Source organism: Eriocheir sinensis, chromosome 35, assembly GCF_024679095.1.
Source record: "Eriocheir sinensis breed Jianghai 21 chromosome 35, ASM2467909v1, whole genome shotgun sequence".
NCBI lineage: Eukaryota > Metazoa > Arthropoda > Malacostraca > Decapoda > Varunidae > Eriocheir > Eriocheir sinensis.
In genome coordinates, this window is record NC_066543.1 from 12,854,333 (window position 1) to 12,873,242 (window position 18,910).

The 18,910-nt window shown below is 46.5% G+C and overlaps 1 protein-coding gene across 2 annotated transcripts in view; it reads right to left on the reverse strand.

Moving 5' to 3' along the window:
- LOC127007417 (neural cell adhesion molecule 2-like) overlaps window positions 1–2,081 on the reverse strand; it is an 85,088-nt gene extending 83,007 nt beyond the window's left edge. For both annotated transcript variants that reach the window (XM_050878412.1, XM_050878411.1), the window contains exon 1: window positions 1,566–2,081. The gene's annotated coding sequence lies outside the window, so the exon portion shown is untranslated. The remainder of the gene's footprint in view (window positions 1–1,565) is intronic.
- Between the last annotated feature and the right edge of the window lie 16,829 nt (window positions 2,082–18,910).

Sequence of the window (18,910 nt, forward strand, 5' to 3'; positions counted from 1 at the left end):
TACTTTTCCTGATGTTGTATGTTGATGCAGCCTCGCATCCTCGGTGAGATCATTTGCATGTAGAATATTTGCATTATTATAATAGTAGTATTAGTAGTAGTAGTAGTAGTAATAGTAGTAGTAGTAGTAGTAATAGTAGTAGTAGTAGTAGTAGTAGTAGTAGTAGTAGTAGTAGTAGTAGTAGTAGTAGTAGTAGTAGTAGTAGTAGTAGTAGTAGTAGTAGTAGTAGTAGTAGTAGTAGTAGTAGTAGTAGTAGTAGTGTAAGTAGAAGTAGTAGCAGTAGTCTTAACAGGAGTAAAGTTGTAGTAATAGCAGGTTTAGCAGCAGCAGTAATTGCAGCGCTCCTGTCACAATGCAGTGCTCCTCATTATTGATGCTCGCTATAAAAGGGCTTCCAATTATTTCCATGTCAACTGATTAACATTCTAACTTTCTTTCAGGGACATTTCAATTCACTAACAAGCAAAACAAATGGAAACAATTCTCCTAATTCAAGTAATCTAACTATAGAGCGCTCATGACTGACAGTCCGATATGAAGATTACTACATCTAATATTACAGCATCGTATTGTCTGGAAAGTCATCGAAAACTCAGTGAAAACCCCCACTGTAACATAAGCTGGCAGGACAACGATGGCGGAGGATGATTATTAACTCACACGATGGTTGAGTGGCCTGAACGAAGAACAGAATCACGTCAGGAAAAATGGCAACACACGAACATTTACGGTGATATTAATTAAAGAGAGGGATTAAGAAGGAGGCCTCGCCATTAAGTATTCTAACAGCGTCGTACTAATTACTGGCAGAAAACATAATGATAAGGAACACTCACAAAACAGCAACACACGCAAACACAAACAGACCTCACTAACTACTGTCATACTCGAGTTTTGGTCATTCTCTCTCTCTCTCTCTCTCTCTCTCTCTCTCTCTCTCTCTCTCTCTCTCTCTCTCTCTCTCTCTCTCTCTCTCTCTCTCTCTCTCTCTCACCGCTGCCTCTGATCAAAGGGTTAAACGTGAAGTGAAGACGCGTTAACGAGACACAAGAACGCGCGTCAATAACCAAGTCTTGCGATGAATACAAAAAAGAATCTTCACATCAAACAGCTCTCATGGTTTGCCGAACATCTTTGCATGCAAGAGTTTCACGGATGGTTGATGTGGGCGACTGGTACGTTTTGCTGCAGTTATTCTCATTATTATTGCTATTATTGCTATCATTATTGTTTTTTTATTATTACTGTTTTGTTGGCTCGATTGATGGTTTAGCTTTTTTTATGGGTACGTGGGTTGTCTGTCTTCCTTCCTTCCCTTTCTTCCAATTTTCCGAAACTTCCACTCCGCTGCCTCGAGATGCGAAACTCTTGGTGCCGAAGACGCTGTTTCAAACTTTTTCCCTTCCACTTTTATTTTCCGACCTGAGAAAATTTTCGCCTTAAGATTTTCCTTTTCGATATTCGGGCAACTTTGCGGTGAGGGCGGCGGCGGGAGGAGGCGCTCTTATAGTGGCCCCGCGCGAGGCACCGACACTGGCCCGGCACAGCACGCGGCTCTGACCCACCAGGAGGCCGCGGCGGGTAGCACAATGCGTCCGCTCCCGAGGGCGGCTCAAGGCACACTGGCTGGCGCGACGAGAGGGGTCTTACGGATGGCAGGTGACGGCGGCCTTACTGGGTGAGACTCCACAGCGCACGCACACGCACACACACACACACACACACACACACACGTAGACACACACATACACAGACACATACACACACAAACAGAAAGACAGAAAGACGAAGAGACAGATGGACCAACACACAAACACACAGACATACACATTAGCTCCTGACATTCAATTAAAGAGCTCACCTTACGTCCACCCGCCGCCACCTTGACACTCATTCCTCGTCGCCTCTTACCTTCTCATCAATTCCTCATTTCCATCGCCAGCAAGCCGGACGCGGATGCTAGCCACCTCCCCCCTTCCCCCTTTCCCCCCTTTCTTTTTACCCTCCTTCTTCTTCTTCTTCATCTTCCTCATACTCCCCCCCTTCTTCCACCTCCTTGCACCTCTTACATTCACTATTTCTGTCCCTTTCTTTATCTCACTTCAATCTATCTTTCACAGTTACTTCGCCTGCATTCCTCTTTCCTTCCCCCCAGTCAGCATCTCTTCACTGTTTTTCCTTTCTCCTCTTCCTCCTCATTCTTTCTCCCCCTGCCCGGCCTACCTTTCCTCCCTCCTCTTCACTCTCCTCCCTTCCCCTCCCCTCCATTTTCCTCCCTCGCCCTCCCAACTGACAATACATCCGGTCATTGATTTCTCTGCCGTCAGCTGATCTCATGACCCTCCCCCCTTAAATGTTCTCCTCCTCCTCCCATTCTTCCTCCTCCTCCTCCTCCTCCTCCTCCTCCTCCTCCTCCTCCTCCTCCTCTTTCTCCTCTTTTTCCTCCTCATCTACCACCTCTTCGTACTCGTCCTCGTCCTTCTCTTCCTCCTCCTCCTCCTCAAAAAGCTTCCTCTAGAGACCTATCAGTGTCTCTAGTTTCCTTTCGAGAAATATTTAACTGCAATGAAGTTCCGAGTAAGAAATAAACTTGAAAAAAAAAAAATCGTTCTGGTATTGACTCGAGATGACGACGGGGAATATTCTTTTTTTTTCAACTTTCCTCTGTTACCTCTCGAATATCTACATCCTCATATGAACAGGTAAATGCTTGCCTATAACGTATAAACTTTTCCCATTTAATTAACACGGCCTCCACGCTGAAATGAAGAGGTGAGTATATATACGACTCGAATGCAGATTTCCCTTTATTAGCATGGACTATATTATGACTTCAAGAGTATGTCTGTTTTAGCCTTCCTGCATGTACTGATTTCGGTGAGAATGCAACGTCGAGGCTACCGGTAACTTTCTCGGTCACCAGGTCATCTTGTTTGTCCCACTGAACGTCAGGAGGGCACTAGGAGAGGAGGGGAGAAGAAGAGGAAGAGGAGAAGGGAAAGGAAGAGCAGGGTAAAGAGCGGTGATGAGAAAGATAGGAAGAGGAGAAAGGGAAAGCAAGGGAGAAAGCAGCGGCGAGGAGGAGAAAGAGAGGAAGAGAAGAAGGGGAAGGGAGAGCAGGGGAGAGAGCAGCGGGGAGGAGAAAGAGAGGTAGAGAAGAAGGGGAAGGGAGAGCAAGGGAGAGAGCAGCGGGGAAGAGAAAGAGAGGAAGAGAAGAAGGGGAAGGGAGAGCAGGGGAGAGAGCAGCGGGGAGGAGAAAGAGAGGAAGAGAAGAAGGGGAAAGGAGAGCAGGGGAGAGAGCAGCGGGGAGGAGAAAGAGAGAAAGAGAAGAAGGGGAAGGGAGAGCAGGGGAGAGAGCAGCGGGGAGGAGAAAGAGAGGAAGAGAAGGGGAAAGGAGAGCAGGGGAGAGAACAGCGGAAGAGAAGAAGGGGAAAGGAGAGCAGGGGAGAGAGCAGCGGGGAGGAGAAAGAGAGGAAGAGAAGAAGGGGAAGGGAGAGAGCGACGAGGAGGAGAAAGATAGGAAGAGGAGAATGGAAAGGGTCAGAAGGGGAGAATCCGTCAATAGTACAGAAAAAGTGTGGCAATTGTACTTTCTTTAAACGTAACCATACAAGAGATCTCCTCTCCCTCTCTTCACCCTCCCATTCCTTCCCCTTTCCTTCCTCTCCCTTCCCCTACTCTGCATTGAAATTTCCGCATCATCCCATCACTGCTATTGTAACATATAATCTTTAAGGGTTATAGTTGCCTCTCTTCTAATGACAGCACTGTTAATATATGTTTTTTTTTTTCGTAATCCTCGTCCGATATTGTTAGCGAAGGCCCAACGACTAGCTCTTTCCCGCTACCATTACCTCGGAGTTCAGCGGGATTATGCAAATTGTATAGACGTTCATGAGTTTGATCTTTAGTTTTCTCTTCTTTGTGTCGGCGTCCGTGTGCAAGTTAGTATCGAGAGATCTTTGGTGTGCTGAGGTTTCTATTGATTCGTGTTTCTCTCTCTCTCTCTCTCTCTCTCTCTCTCTCTCTCTCTCTCTCTCTCTCTCTCTCTCTCTCTCTCTCTCTCTCTCTCTCCAATTCATGCACTAATTCCATTTCCAGTCGGGTCTATAGAAAGTCAAAACATGTATTGATCGCGTTTTTCACCCTTCAGCTTACTCGAAAAACAAATATATATACGAGTGGAAATGTTTTTGAAATTGAGAAACACACCATTTCTATTTTTAACTCCAGTTTGTCACTCTATAAAATACACACACACACACACACACACACACACACACACACACACACACACACACACACACACGAACACACGCACGCACGCAAAATCTAGTTTGGAAAAAGTAGAAAATAAATAAAAATATATCTATAGATGAAAACAGTTGTCTGGCTGAAGGATTATTGAATTTAACGAAGTCACTTCTCTCACATAGATGAATAAAAAGATCCGTTGTTAATATCAATAAATAGAGCGTTTTTTCTCCCTCTTTTGATTCACCGATGATACTTTTTCAGCTGCAAAAAATTAACGCGTTTGAAAAAGTCGTATTATTCATCTACTCGCCTATTCGATTCATTTATCTGAAGCCTCTCGCTCACTGAAAAATGTAGATTATAAAGCTGTCGAGAGCCGGCGGGGGTCAAACGAATGAAAGGGAGAGAAAGAGAGAGCGAGCGACCGAGAGAGAAAGAGAGAGAGAGAGAGAGAGAAGCAGCATATATGAAATTGAAAAACGGCACATAATCTCTCTCTCTCTCTCTCCCTATACATAAACACGGTTCTTGACACTGTTACCACACCGAGCGTGAGGGTTCCGTAGGGTTGACTTCCTCGCCTTTATTTGTGTCCTCCGTGTGCGCTGGACCGAACCCCACCTCTCTCTCTCTCTCTCTCTCTCAATAATGCGGCTCACAAAATTGGACACTAATGTACCGCCGTGAGCTGAATTCCTCCAAATCTTCCCATTCTTCCTTTCTTTTCTCCTTGCCGATTTACTTCCTCCCAATCCAGTTTTGTTCTGCCCCCCCAACCCTCGGCTCTCCCGCACTTCTTTCCTCGTATGGGTTCTGTGATTCCCGCTCATTACTAATCAAAGAACTAGAGGAAATTATCTTACATAGTGGGGGCATGGGGAGGAATAAGTTGTGAGAAAAATATGAAATAGTTATTTATGATACGAGTAATGAGCAGCATACTCACTACTCATCCTGCTAGTATATGATTAAAATAGTAATTATCATAACGGTATATAAAGAGTAATCAAATCGTGGCTAGCTGGCTCCGTAGAGTTTTCCAGGTTATTACATCCGTACTGTTCCGGCCTCTTTGTGCTGTAGCCATTAAAAAGTTGGTAAAATCTAATAGAAACCTTGGATATCTTGATGAAAAACCGGCTGAACTCCTTTATAGGGCATTAGATTTCACGAGGTATGTTGTTAAAATAAGTTTTGTCAACGTTCAGTGTATAATACAACTACTACTACTACTACTACTACTATTACTGCTATTACTACTACTACTACTACTACTGCTATTACTATTACTACTACTATTACTGCTACTACTTACAGTAATTCAGCTACTACTATTACTACTACTACTACTACTACTACTACTACTACTACTACTACTACTACTACTACTACTACTGCTACTACCACCACCAATACTGTTACTACTATAACAACTACTGCTATGCCTGATACTAACACTAACACTAAAAATAATAATAATAATAATAATAATAATAATAATAATAATAATAATAATAATAATAATAATAATAATAATAATAATAATAATAATATAACAATAATGATAAAAATGGTAATAACATAACCATTCAGTATCCACATGCAAATTGAAACAGTTTACTCTATATCCCATCAGTTACATGATTTATGTATATGTTTATTGCTGGTTCTCTCTCTCTCTCTCTCTCTCTCTCTCTCTCTCTCTCTCTCTCTCTCTCTCTCTCTCTCTCTCTCTCCAGCTAGTACAAAAACAAGTCATGTCAAAATCACGTCCAGCGTCAAAACACACCTGGTGGACAACACACACACACACACACACACACACACACACACACACACACACACGAGGGCCCGGCGCGGTGGAATGGCAAAAAGATTAGTACACGGAAAATAAAATGTATTCGTGGCGCGCAGTGTTTCATATTCACTAAAAAAATTAAATGCAGAGCGGACACAGATGTCACCTCCCTGCACCATCACGGCCGCCGCCACTGCCTCCTCCTCCTCCTCGTCCTCGTCCTCCTCCTCCTCCTCCTCCTCCTCCTCCTTCCCTGTACTTCACCTCTTTCTTGTTGCACGTCATCTTCAGAACTTTTTTTTTATCTTTTTTTTATTTCATGGCTTTAATTTTTTTCATATTTTGAAGGTTTTCTTCTTCTTTTTGTTTCTTCTTTTTCTTCTTTTTTTCTTTTTTCTTTTTCTTTTTCTCTTTCTTCTTTTTCTTCTTCTTTATCTGTCTTTTTTCTTTTCTTTTTTCTTTTCCTTTCTTTTCCTTCTTTTGCTTCTGTGTTTCTCTCTCTTCTTCTTCTTACTTCTTCTCCTCCTCCTTTTTTTTCTTCTTCATTCTTCTTTCTCTTCGTCCCTCCCTAACCCACTTTTACTCCGCCTGTTTTTTCTCCGTCTGCGCGGCACTATTTCCACCGCCGCTGCGTGTCCCGTGTCCAGATGGCCTGACACGACCCGCCGCCTTGTCCCCTCAATTCTGCATGGCTCGCCTCCACCTCTCCCCTACTTTGGTTCCCTCTACCTCCCCCCTATCCTTACCCTCACCTTTAACCCTCCTCTCTGCCCTCTGTTGCCCTCACCTCTCCCCTCCTTTCTGTCACTCTCACCTTCACTTCTCCCGTTTGTCACGTTCACCTGCCTTTCCCTTCTGTCACCTTTAACTCTCCTCTACATCTCATATTCAGTTCCCCTTCCCTCCCTCACTTTCGTTGCTCCCATACTTCTCTCACCTTCACCTCTCTCCTATCCTCTGTTTCCTTTACCTTTCCTTAACTCTTATTTTCATCCCTTTCTCTTTCCTCTGAGTCACCTTAATGTCTTTCCTACCTATCAGTTTCACCTCTTCCCTCTCTTCATTTTCTTTACATCTCCCCTTGTTTTCCTTTCTTTCCCCTCTCCCCAATTTGACCTCAATTTTTCCCCTTTTTTACCTTGATTTCTCCCCTATTTCATTCCTACCTGCGCCAGACACCTCCTCTATCCTCCTTTCCTCACCTGCAACTCTCCCTTCTACCCTCTCTTCGTCTCTCCATCACCTCCTACTGACCTACTCCATCAATCCTCTCTCATCGTATCATCACCTCCATCTATCCCTCTCATCCGTCCTCCTCTAGTATCTCCTTCACTTCCACATCTCCTTCTCCCCGCCATCTACCTCCACCATTCCTCTCCTTCCCTCACAACCACCCTTCTTTCCTTCTTTCTTTGCCTCTACATTCTTAGCCTCTCCTTTCCTTCCTTCATTTCCACCTGCTCCCATTTATCGTCCCCCAGTCCTTCACTTTCAATTACATTCCTTATTCCTTTTACACTTCCCTTCCTTTCCCTTCTCACCTCTCTTCCATCATTGTCTCATACTGCTCCTTCCAATCTCCTCCCTCCCATTCCTCCAATTCCCCCTCTCCCTCCCTACTTCCGTCTCTGCTCCTCCATTCCCTACCTGCTGCGTCCTGTTACCTCTATTACCCCTTCCTTCCTTCCTCATATCCCCCATTCCCTCCCTGCTTCTCCCTTCTCAGTCCTCTCTTCATTTTGTCATTTATCCTTCTCTGTACGGTGCTTGCCCATTCTCTCGCCTTTCTATATTTACCTTGGCCTACCCGTCTACCTAAGAATGTGATTGTTACTATTACATTCACCGCCTCCTCCTTCCCCTCCTTTCCTTGTTCTATTCAAGTATATAAATGGATGAGGGGTTCCAATAAGGGTGATATCAATGAAGTTCCGAAAGTGAAAAAGTATCGGACTGTACATTGATGAAACTCAGATTCTATAGACAGAAATAATGATGTAGCTCTAGAGGTGAAGGTGGAGAATAGTTTTAATATTCACTTGCTTTGTGCCAATACGATATATATACCATCAAGGAAAGGTAACGAGGATAGATGGGGTTAGGTTTATAAGAGCCGCTGTGTGTAAGATGAGCGACGTATTATATTGTAGAATCCTATGTTATTATATCACTTTTAATTTTTCTCCTATTTCTATATATAAATACCAAAGAGTGATTTCCTGGAGATATTGTGTTTTTTCTCTCTAATTTCAGCTTCTTTTTCTAATGTTGCGGCAATTCCATGAAACAAAGTGTCTCCCATTGTCTTGTATAAAGGCGTAAGATTAAATTCCACGGCATGACAGTGGAGGGAAAATATATATAAAACATTTTTCTTTCGCGTCTCCGGTCTGACTGTCCCTCTCCCGTCCTGCAGTCTGTATCACAACATTTAATTTCCTTGCTCTTGAATCTGATATCTTAAATCAAGCTTTCATTTCCTCACGCGTGTTTCTCTCGATGGTGGATTTCACGATTCTACCTTTAGTAGTTTAGAATGACAGGTGGTGGTGGTGGCAGCGGTGGTGGTGGTGGTGGTGAAGGTGGTGGTGAAGGTGGGGGGGGGGGGGGGGGCGAGCTCGTGTGTGTCCCAATTACAGCCTAGGATGATGAACTGTCCTTACCTGTTGTGGTGGTGGTGGTGGTGGAGGGGTGAGGCAGCACAGGGTAACACTGCGCGGAGGCAATTAGTGCTGTTATGTGGCCCGCCTGAGTTGGTATGATTGTCAAGGTAAACACAAGCTGGGGAGAAGACAAGGTGCGAGTGTGAGCTGCGGGGAGGAAGGGAGAGAGAAAAGGAGCATTAGGGAGCACGCTTGAGTGGGGCGAAAGGGAAAAATAGGGAGACAAAAGTGGAAAGCGGAGAACAGATGTGGTAGGAAGAAAGCGACAGAAGGAAGGACAAATAAGAGCACTGAAAAAAGGAGAGAAGGGAGCGAGGGGAGAATGGGATGAAAAAAAAACTATGAAAAGAAAAAAAATCTATAAGGAAGAGTAGGAATGGAAAAGTAGAGAAAAAAAAACAGAATTCGACACCGTACAGAAATATGACGGAGAATGTGAAAAAACTTTGGAAAGAATAAAACAATATGGAAAAGTAGGAATGGGAAACTAAAGAAGAAAAAACAGAATTGGACACGATACAGTAATATGAAGTGGATGAAAAAAGGCGCTCCAGCTGAAGAGAAGAACAAAAAGGAAAGAAAAAGGTGCTTAGAAAATACTTTAACACGAATGGAAGGATTTATAAATGGGAAAAGGGAAAGAAATGTAGAAAAAAGTTCATGTAAAAAGTATATCGATAAGAACCAGCATAGAAATAATACACATAAAAAAGAGAAAAAAAGGACTAATGCTTAAAAAATACCTGAACACGAGTGGGAATGATTAATAAATGGGAAAAGGGAAAGAAATGTAGAAAAAAGTTCATGTAAAAAGTGTATCGATAAAAACCAGCATAGAAATAATACACATAAAAAAGAGAAAAAAGGACTAATGCTTAAAAAATACCTGAACACGAGTGGGAATGATTAATAAATGGGAAAAGGGAAAGAAATGTAGAAAAAAAGATCATGTAAAAAGTATATCGATAAGAACCAGCATAGAAATAATACACATAAAAAAGAGAAAAAAAGGACCAATGCTTAATGAGATACTGAGAAAACCTTGAGTGTGAAAGGCGGCGGAATAAAACACACGAAAGAGACGCATGAGATAAGAAAACACGACTGATTAAGGGAAGAAAAATAGGCCTATGGATGGTTATAACTTTGTTTTTACAGCAGAGGAGACAGTGCAAGGGCCTAAAAAAAAAAATAATAATGAAAAAAAAAAGACCGCTATTTATTGCTTCTAAATAGAGTGGTCAAATAGAGAAATCAAATGCTAAAGATTGTGCGAGGTCGAGGTGTGATGATTGGAAACGAGGAAATAATATGTTTTTTTATTTCCTCTTTATTATCACTTCGTTTATTTTTATCTCTTTTTTACTGTCCACTTTTTGCTGTTATTATTTTTACGCTTTCCATATAACTATCTTCTCCCTCTTCGCTTCCTTCATATATCTCCTTCTTTTGCTCCTTTTTCCCATCCTTCGTTTTTTCAGTGCAAGGGCGTAAAAAAAAGAAAACAATAATGAAAAAAAAAAGCCCGCTACTTACTGCTCCTAAATAGAGTAGTGTTCAGTTCTCTTCCAGTCTTCCCTTTCCCTTCATTCCTTCCTCTTCCACTTCAGATAATTAACATACACTTAAGACACTAAACGTATACATCCCCCCATCTTAGCTATACGTCCTCAATTAATTTCCTTCATGCCTTTTTTCTGTCTAACCTTTTTAATTAATATCCGAGAGTTTGAACATTTCTACCGACATGTTTTTTTTATTCTTTTTTCTCCTTTCTTTTTCTTCCTGGGCACTCTTCTTTATTCTCTGTACCCGTTTTCTTTATATTCTCTCACAACGATGCTCCTTCTTTTCCACCTCCCAAAGAAATTCCTCACTTTTTCCTGCGCCATCAGAGCCACATCCGACGTCTGCCTCTTCCTCCTCTTCCTCTTCCTTACGCTACAGCACCGTCACTTCCATGCTTCCTACCTTCCCACACTTCACCCTCGCCTTCAACACCACAACATTCATGCTTTTTCTCCCTCCTTTACCCTCACCCGACCCACCGCCAGTACCGCCGCCTCCTCCTCCTTTTCCTCCTCCTCCCCGGCGTCTCCTCTCCGACTGCGGTGTCAAAAGAGCAAACGGGCCGATACTTTACTGTCTAGAGGGACGCAAGGCGGTGGTGTCTTCGTCCCGGGAGAGAGACACACGAGCGGACTGTGACCTTGGCCCGGGAAAGTGTGTCGTCTTGAGCGCCGACTGACACTTGGCGGGGCCGTTGAGTGGTCTCGTGTGGCTCAGGGAACAATGGACGCCTCTGACAGGGGGAGACAGCGACGGACGGGCGGCAAATAGAAGCGAGTCTTGTGGTGGGGGACGAAGGGACAGAGAGAAAGAGAGAGAGGAACAACGCGGGTAAGAAAGAAATGCATAGAAAAGCGGAGACGAATTGTGGACCGAAGACAAATGAAAGGTAAAAAATATATATATGAGAAAGCCGTAAAGGAGTGGAAAAACGAGTCGTCAGCAGGATGGAAGGGCAAGAACGTATAATATTTGGCGTTAGAATCTCCGTCGTATTCAAGGCAGTTTAAAGAAAAATTGTTTGTGGTTTAAAACTTGCGAGGGGACGAAATATTTTATGGAAAATCGAGACACGAACCAGAAAACCGCGAAAAAAAAAGTATTACAGTTGTAGAAATGTTAGACGCAGCGAAGCTAAATGAGTTAAAAGTTTTATGACTCGCTAGGTAAGCCATCTGAACTCTCTCTCTCTCTCTCTCTCTCTCTCTCTCTCTCTCTCTCTCTCTCTCTCTCTCTCTCTCTCTCTCTCTCTCTCTCTCTCTCTCTCTCTCTCTCTCTCTCTCTCTCAAACGCATTTCCTTTTGACCTCGTAAGTCGTGAGAGAAAAATGAAAGCTAAGAAGACTTCGTGTGTGTGTGTGTGTGTGTGTGTGTGTGTGTGTGTGTGTGTGTGTGTGTGTGTGTGTGTGTGTGTGTGTGTGTGTGTGTGTGTGTGTGTGTGTGTGTGTGTGTGTGTGTGTGTGTGCGTGCGTGTGTGTGTGTGTGTGTGTGTGTGTGTGTGTGTGTGTGCGTGCGTGTGTGCGTGCGTGCGTGTGTGTGTGTGTGTGTGTGTGTGTGTGTGTGTGTGTGTGTGTGTGTGTGTGTGTGTGTGTGTGTGTGTGAAGGAGTGAGAAGGATGGGAGAAACGGAGACTTTATTTTAGAACAAGACAGCTAGACATCTGGAGGAAAAATACGACGAAAAAGGAAAAAAGACAAAAATGAACGAGTGAGTCAGTGAAGAAAAAGGAATGAAAGTCAAGGGAGGAGGAGGAGGACGAGGAGGAGGACGAGGAGGAGGAGGAGAAGGTGGAGAAGGCGGATGAAGGGCGGAGGCGGAGGAGGAAGGGGAGGAACAACGGATGGGAATGAGAGACCAGACAGCATTAGCCTAAGTGAAAGGAGTGTGTGACGAGACAAAAATAACAACAAAGAAATCGGAAAATATAGAAGCGTGACAGAGGAGCGTGAGAACCTCCAAAGGGTCGGGGCAGGAGAGTGTGTGGAGAGTACAGTGTCAAGATTGCGGCAAAGGCGAAGAGAAGGTTTAACCCGTCCGCTGCGATTGGCACGGATTTTGCCTTTACTGGTAGCCTGTTAACACATACTCCCAGGTCTTTCTCTGCCTCTGTAGTGGATAGTGGAGTGTTTCACATGTGGTATTGGTATGCTGGATTTCTCCTCCTAATTTGCATGGCTTTACATTTTTCTTCATTGAATTATAGCAGCCACTTTTTACCCACTGCGGATAATTAACATACACTTAAAACATTAAATTATACATCCAAATTCCATCCGCATCGCCACCGCCTTGAATTCCGTTTCCTCCTTCAACAACCACCTCTCAAGCGTTCTCACACGTCCCCTCACAGTCCACGGCTCGGCATTCTCCCTTTAGACGCATTTCTCCCATCCTCTCGTACTGAGCCGCCTCCCTCCTGTTCCCGCACGTCCTCCCCTTCTCAGTAGACAACGAGAAGGGATTTACTCTTATCTGAGGCGAGGGTGGTAAGTGAGAAGGGGATGGAGAAGGTAAGGAGGAGCAGGAGGGTGGAATGTAACGATAGAGAGAGAGAGAGAGAGAGAGAGAGAGAGAGAGAGAGAAGGGAGGGATCGAATGAAGGGAGGTATGGAGGATAGGACGGAGGAGAGACGGTAGGATGGAAGGATGGGGAAGGCATCGAAAATAGGAGAAAGCACCCTCGGGCCGGTAAGGATGAAGGAGGGAACGGGACGGGACGGGGCGGGGAGAAGGCACGAGAAGGTACAGAGGGTAGGATGGAGGAGAGCGGGTAGGATGGAAGGATGGGGAAGGTATCGTAAGTAGGAGAAAGCACCCTCGGGCCGGTAAGGGTGCGGGAGGACTGGACGGGACAGGACGGGGCGGGAGGGGAGGAGGCAAAGGGTTGGGCGGGAGTGAAGAGGGGTAGACGGGAGGGGTGAGAGGAGGGGCTTCGCTGGTAATAACACACCGAAATTCCACACCTGAGGGAAGCTCCAAAAAAACGAGCCAATCTCAACTCTACTGAGGGAGATTTTATTACTTTCCTCGATGTTTGCCTTGCGCCCGAAGCCAACGCTACGCCGTGCCACGCAATGGACGGAAGAAAGAATTCAGCGATACGAAAAAAAAACAAGGAAAACAAGAATAACCCGCCTCAGAGTAGGAAAAGACCAAAGAACAAAAAAAAAGCGGCAAGAGCTCATACGTAAATGCCGAGTTCCGATACCAGTGAAACGCAGAGCAAACACACAAAGGGAGGCAGGTTACAGGAAAAGCCAGACAGGACAGCCATCCCTTGCTCACGGACGGACGGCAGCGGCAGGCAGGAGAAAGCGATTAGTTGGTTGTTCGGAGCAGAGGCGGCGCGCGTCCAAACAAAGCAAAGATGGGTGAACGCAAATCGGTGCAATTCAGCTGATGGGTCTATTTTCCGGCAACAAACAAACAATGCCGGTGGGGAATAAACGAGCTCACTACACACAGAGAGAAACGCCACCACATCACAAATAAAACACTTACTTGAAGCAGAATCACACACAAAAAAACACAAAATAGCCCACGTCGCCGAGAACAAACAACGAACAGTTCACACACACAAAAAAGACTCCCTGGTGATACATAATAATCCTCCCTCAACTTCCACTGAGAGGTCGCGTAACAAATTCTTCCGCGTAGCAGCTCCAAATTTTCCCCTCCTTGCACCGTTGCCAGATTATCGTACTCAGAGCCTCGTTTTACCGGTTCCTGAGCCATAGCTATTGCCAAAAAACACCAATAATCGAACATTTTAGCGATAACTATATATGAAGGAAGTTATTGGGGTCGAGGAGGTAGTGTTGGGGTCGGAAATCGGCAAACATAGGAGGCTGAGTACGACAATCTGGCACCGTTGCAGGCTCCTTGTAATGCTGCTGCTGATATGTCCTGGGCGCGCAAGGAGCCAATCAATCTAGCCTTCAGCGATGGCACAGACGTCACCGGCGGCCCTGATTGAGTAGTGTCTTGATAGGTCTGCAAAGTTAAGCACCAACGCACCTCCCTTTGCCTTGCCTGCGCGCCGCTCACTCACTCACTCTCACTCACTCACTCTCCCTCTCTCTCGTCGGCGTCTAATCTTCACTCCATCAATCTGTCACCGCCGCGACCTTCACCTGAGAGTCGGTGTTATCTAATTAGTCGCCCGGCAAAACACCTCATTAGCCAGGTGTCGCGGTGGCTGGGATCGGGCTAATTGGGCGCGGTTTAGAGGTTAATAGATGTGAAAGGGATGTTTTAAGGACTGCTGTAGTGGGTGACGTTGTTCATTCGACCCTTCCTCGGCCACCTCTTCCTTCTAATTCAGACTTGTTCGTTTCTACTTTCCTCCCTTCGTTCCTCCCCTTTTAGCTTCTCCTTTCCTACCTTTCTTTCCTCCCCTTTTCCCCGAGTACACTGATATATTCCTCTCCTTCCCTCTCAGTCTTTCTTCACTATCCTTCTTTTCTTCCCTTATCCAGTTTTAACACACCAATCCCTCCTCTTCCTCCACTTTTCCTCTAGCGCACAGACCTACTCCTCTCCTTTCCTTTACTTCCTCCTCCTCCTTCCCTATCCTTCTTTCCTTCCTTTATCCAGCTTCGACACACACACGCGTCCCTCCTCTTCCCTAAAATCTCAATCTCTCCTCCATCCGTCTTTTCCTATCTTTGTTCCTCCTCCTCCTCCTCCTCCTCCTCCATCTCTCCGTCTGCTTCCCAAAGGCTCCCAAACGTAAGTAAGATATTTGACGCTCAGGGTAATTTCACGTTTACACTTGAAAAGAGCACGAAGAAGAATCCTGAAAAAGACGTGATCGAAAATTCCTCCAGATCAATTTTACAGCCGTAGAAATGCGGCGCTGGGCGGGACATGACACGAGGCGGGGAGAAGGAGACGAAGGGAGGAGATGGAAAAAGGGAGAGTGAGAACATGAATGGAGGGGAGAAGGGAAAAAGAAGAGAAGAAAGGATAGGAGACTGGAAGGAGACGAAGGGAAGAGAGATTCAGGGAGGGAGGGAGGGAGGAAGGAAGGGCGACAGAGGACCAATGGACAAAGGGAAGGGAGAGAGCAAATCAGGGAGGCATGATAGGGAGGGAGAGAGGAAGGGAAGGATGGAGGAAGAGAGGGAGGGAGACAGAGCACCAAGGGACGAAGGGAGAGAGGGAGAGAGGCAAGGTGGGATGGAGGAGGGGAGGAAGGGAGGGAGACAGCACCAAGGGACGAATGGAGAGAGGAGAAGGGAGGAAGCGAGTCAGGGAGGCACAGGAGGGAGGGGGGATGTGAAGAGGGAAAGAGCGTGTCAGGGAGGCATGGGAGGGAAGGAGAGAGGGAGAAAAGGGAAAAGGAGAGAAGGGAGGGAAGGGACGGAAGAAAGAATGGAAGGGAGGGAGAGAAGGGAAAAGGAGAGAAGAGAGGGAAGGGACGGAAGAAAGGAGGGAAGGAGAGAGGTTGAGAAGGGAAAAGGAGAGAAGGGAGGGAAGGGACGGAAGAAAGGATGGAAGGGAGGGAGAGAAGGGAAAAGGAGAGAAGGGAGGGAAGGGACGGAAGAAAGGATGGAAGGGAGGGAGAGAAGGGAAAAGGAGAGAAGGGAGGGAAGGGACGGAAGACGGGAGGGAAGGAGAGAGGTAGAGAAGGGAAAAGGAGAGAAGGGAGGGAAGGGACGGAGCAGTAAGGGACCAATGGAGGGAGGTGAGATGGGAGGGAGAGAGGCAGGGGGGGAGAGAGGGAGGGCGGAAAGAGAGAGGCGTGAATGGCGGTATGCAGGAGAGGCAGCAGCGGCTGTAAACACAATTACGAGCGGCGGCGCTGTCGGCGGGGCGGGTAACAAGTCTCATTCAAGGGAGCCGCTGACACGCCGCGCCGCCGCCCGCCAATTACAGCCAATTTACGGCCGCCGCGTGATTGCATTACGGCCATATTTAGACCTGAAGCCCCAGTTTTCCCGTTTTTACCCCTCCTTTTTTTTTCGAGGGAAGTTTGACGCATGGAAGCCCGGCCCGTATCCCTTCAGCTCCAGGCCACGCGGCGAGACCAGTGTTAAGGGGGCGCATTACACTCACATTTTGACCCGAGACTGAGGTATATTTTTTTCCCTTTTTTTTCAGGGGTGGTGAAGGGGGGATAAGGGGGGAAGAGGGATAGCGAGGAGGGGAAAAGGAAAGAAGAGGGATGTTGAGGAGGGTGAGAGGAGGGAAGAGGAATGGTGAGGAGGGTGAGGGGAGGGAAGAAGGATGGTGAGAAGGGTGAGGAATGGTGAGGAGGTTGAGGGGAGGGAAGAGGAATGGTGAGGAGGATGAGATGGGTGTGGGGAGGGAAAAGGAATGGTGAGGAGGGTGAGGGGAGGGAAAAGAAGGCAACAAAACAGAGGAGGAGGAGGGTGACGGAAGGGTAGAGGGAATAATGAGGAGGATGAGTGAAGGGTAGAAGGATGGTGAGGAGGGTGAGGGGAGAGAAGTTATATGGTGAGGAGGGTGAGGGGAGAGGAGAGGAATGGTGAGGGGAGGAAAGAGGAAAGGAAGGTAAGGGGAGGGGGAAGAATGGAGTGGCTGCATAAAAACACACCCTGGCCCTCGTTCCCTCCAGGTTACGTGGCGCTACAAGAGTTGAGGAGGAGGAGGCGGCGTGGGTGAGGGAGCCAACACAAGAGGAATGAAAAGGCATTACGAAACTCGGGCGGCTAAAGAGGCCAGGCGTGCCCCCGAGGCCTTCTTCCAGGTGTACACAGAGCAAGTGCCGGGGAGGGACTGGGAACTGTACAAAGAGACGTTAGGGAGCGTACAGATAATGGTGAGGGACTCTTTGCGTTTTTCCCCTGAAGGATGCGTGGGTGAAGACGAGGACATACACGCTACAGGACAAGCGGCAGGGAGGGACATGGACCTCTACAAAAAGACTTAAGAGAGTGAACAGATAATGGTGACGGACTCTTTGCTTTTTTCCACAGACGAATGCACGGGTGAAGACGAGGACACACACACACACACACACACACACACACACACACACACACACACACACACACACACACACACACACACACACACACACACCAGGATAGGATGGAAATATGACGGTGGAAGGGAGGTAGAAAAGAGAGGCTGAAAGGTATGAGAAGGTGAGGAAGAGAGAGAAGGATAAAAGAATGACGACACGACAGACTGGTGTGAAGGAGGCAAGCTCACGTCCAAGGAGGCGCCAGTTGAGTGGGTAGTTATATAACGACTCCCCAGGCATCCCAAAGCGTTAAAGAAGACACACTCAACACGCACCGGTTCACAAAATATATTCCTCCACGTGTTAAGAGCGTCAGGGCGAGTTTCACCGTCTTTTATGGGGGTTTGGCAAGAACTTCCGAGGGAGCGTCAAGTTCGAAGTCGAGACTCTCCCGAAGAAAAAAAGTATAGAAAAAGTAAATCTCAAGAGCAGGATATGAAAACAAGATACCAATAGAGGACTTTGCACGACTCAGGACGCCGGAAGAGGACATGAACAGGGTGGTGGGGGGGGGAGGGGTGAGGGGAACAAAGAGGGAGGAACAGGGGGAGTGTGAGGGGAACAAAGGGAAAGGAACAAGAAAGGGATGAACAAGGTTAGTGTGGATGAGAGGTACTATGGGGAGTGAGTGACCTTGTGCCATACGGATCAGCAAGGGGTGGGTTTTTTTTATAGCAGAGTAGTCAGTTCAAGGGCATAAAAAAAGGTAACTTATGTGGATAAAAAAAAGCCCGAATTGTTGTGTGTACTAAAGCCGGGAGGAGTTGAAAGTATTGCGACGCTCTGAGCAACGGAGATAAAAACGAGTCCCTGAGATGCACTTCGGGGCCGCGGGGGAGGAGGAAAGAAAGAGATGATGTAAAACCTAATAATCCGAGAGCAATGACATATCCACACACACACACACACACACACACACACACACACACACGATGCACAGGAGAAAAAGCGATGAGATCAGAGGGAAATGCTGGAAGAAGACATACCAAAAAAAAGGTAAAGCAGGGAAAGAGGATGAAGCAGGAAGGAAGGAAGAGCGCGACAGGGCGATACACACGAGGGAGGAGGAGAAGGAGGAGGAGGAGGAAGAGGAGGAGACAAAGGAAGAGAGGTGGAAAAGGAGGGGCTACCGAGAAAGGGATGAAAGGAAGAAAGAGGTGGAGGAAGGGCGGTAGAGGAAGAAAAGGAATAAAAGGTTGTAAAATATGAAGGAAGAAAGGGAGTGAAACACATAAGACCACTAAGAAGGAAACAACCAAAGACGCAGGAAGAAGATCCGTATACGAAGACAGACACAGAGGAAGGAAAACCAGTAATGAAGAAAAACAAACAAGAAGGAAATGAGACAGACAGAGATGAAGAGAGAACGAAGCAGGCAAGCAGGGAGAGGGACAGGAGGAAGGAGGCAGCAAGGGGGGGCAGAGCAGGGAGAGGGGCAGCAGGAAGGAGGCAGTGATGGGGGGGGATAGCAGGGAGAGGGACAGGAGGACGGGGGCAGGCAAGAGGGGGGTCATATATTGAGAGAGGAGCGCAAGACAGTCCTTAATGCGAGGCGACACACGCTCGCCTGATAAGACATTCATTGGGTGGGCGACGCTGAGATAGTGAGGCTCAGAGAACGCGAGGAAGG